The sequence below is a fragment of the Atta cephalotes genome (assembly GCF_000143395.1).
Source record: "Atta cephalotes unplaced genomic scaffold scaffold00053, whole genome shotgun sequence".
In the NCBI taxonomy this organism is placed as follows: domain Eukaryota; kingdom Metazoa; phylum Arthropoda; class Insecta; order Hymenoptera; family Formicidae; genus Atta; species Atta cephalotes.
In genome coordinates this window covers 36,594-38,869 of record NW_012130117.1, presented here as the reverse complement: position 1 = coordinate 38,869, position 2,276 = coordinate 36,594, and the positions used below count along the sequence as shown (strand labels likewise).

At 36.5% G+C, this 2,276-nt stretch overlaps 1 pseudogene; it reads right to left on the bottom strand.

The window, feature by feature from the left end:
• Positions 1-1,100, bottom strand: part of LOC105623120 — a 4,566-nt pseudogene extending 3,466 nt beyond the window's left edge.
• Positions 1,101-2,276: the final 1,176 nt, after the last annotated feature.

The window sequence follows — 2,276 nt, the reverse complement described above, 5'->3', positions numbered from 1 at the left end:
GAGAGAGAGAGAGAGGACAAGAGAGATACCATAAAGAAATTCAAAAATACAAACCAACCCTCCGGCTTGTTCAATTAAGCTCGAATACACGACGTACATTTATGCGAACGCCACGACGTTTTCCGGCGAAGTAGAGATGTTGTTCGTAACAATGAGATATTTTAATTAACGAAGGTTTAATCAACGAAACTGAAACTAACTAAGTTCGTTATAAAAACGCACGGCGTCAAATATTTTTTTACTATGAGCATGAGTATTACAGTCTCATTTCATTCTTTGTTTCTTGAATTTCATGGACAAACAGAAATAGATTTGGTTTCATTCGAAACATATGTAATTATTGTATACGCAATTAAAATATGAATAAAATAAAATCATTAATAATTAAATTAATATGCTAATTTCTTTTGCGGTCAAAATAAATTTTTACACGAATTTTAGAATCTTTTTAGATTTAAAGCCGAAGGTAGATAATTCACATTTCTAAATCCTATATCTCGTATAATCTACAATAAAAAATCTTCATAAAATCCGTGATTGAATCCTTTACGATCAAACATGGACATTCCGTTAATCTCGCTATATTTCAATTTTATTGTCGAAGAAGCAACTAGGAATCTGGCCCGCGCATCGTCATAGATCATCCAACGACAAAAAAGAAATAACGACATGTTCGTTAACTTTTCTCGTTTGTGTAACACGCACTTATTTCTCGTGCATACGTCCATGTACTTGAAAATGTGAACTGACAGCGCTAAGAAAACGCGCGCGACTTCCCTTGCGGCTTTAATAAGCAATAAGTAGCAATAAATAATAAGCTAAATGCTGTATCGTGTTTTGATAGGAAGGCGCCGTATTCGCGGTCTGACACGCTATTATGATCCTTTCGTTTCTTTCTTTTTTTATTTCCCCCCCCCCGAGATACGCCCGTGAGCACATGCATGAGCACGCAGTTATTCCTGCAACTCTGGCGGCTGGTGTGGTCACCCTTAAATCATGAACCTGTCTAAGAAACAAACTAATCCTGATTCATACCGAGAAGATGCGTATAACTGGTTGGTCTCGTTGTATCCTGGCAAAATTTCTGATCCGGATGGCATGGCAAGCCATCTTTCATATAGTTGTCTATCCTTAATTAAAAGTCGCGATTGTGAGGCAAGTGAAGTGAGAAACGAGTAAGCGTCCGTAAAAGACGAGATGGAAATAGAATGTTGAGAGAATCAGGAAATGATTAATTCAAAAATTGAAGCTGATTGAGCTGCCGTAAAAATATAGCCAGTATATATATATATTGTTATTAAAGATTTATTGCTGTATATCGAATATCTTTACCTACCATCGATTTTTTTAATTAAAAGAAATAATCCTATTTTCGATCAAAACGGATATTCATCAGAGATCTTTTTCTTCATTTATCATTCAAATATATATATGTATCATTTATTATATGCTATTTAATTTGAAACTCTTTTGAAAGAGATTCTTTCGAAATTACTAACTTCGATATAACTATTATTCTAAAATTATTCTTAAATATTATATTTCATTGAAATATAAATGTATTTAATTTTGTTTAAGCTCACGATCTTGTGGATAAAAAATTTTAAAGCGCTACTTTAATATTCAGCTTATGAACCCGAAGGCATTTAACAACGAATTATGGAAAGCTTTAGCAAACCTGATTATATCCCTTTAAGACACGAGAGCTCTGAGTCCGGGTAATCCTAGGCAACTGGCGAAACCTTCGCGTTTCAGACTCTCAAAGCCGCAATTAGCTCGCACGAGGATGCAAGCGGAGCTATCCGCGTCCACCGTCCGCCTGTCGAGAGAGTCTGAGCGAGAGAGTCTTGAGTGGCGGACACGACGGGGCCACGTCAAGAGAGTTAGCATAGACAATGGCCGCGCCTCGATGCGGATTACGTCGTGACCACTCGAACGTCGTGGGAAATAAAGTAAGACCGTATTTATGCGTGACAGGAGTCCTTCGATGTCGATGACACCTTTCTCGTAGATTGTCTCGGACTCTTATTCAGAACTCTTATTCAGAATCCGCAAAGGGTGAATATTGATCGGTCGAGCTACACTTCGTGCGATAGTACTAAATGCATATTCACGGAAGATGTACACGCAGCAAGATATTTGCATTAAACATGATGAAAAAAATTTGCAGAAAGTATTGTGCAATTGCGAAAATACTATAAAAAGTATTTTTTATCTCTGCGTGTTAATTCAAGAGTGAATTGTAAAGATAAATAGCAGTAAGTAACATCGTTTAA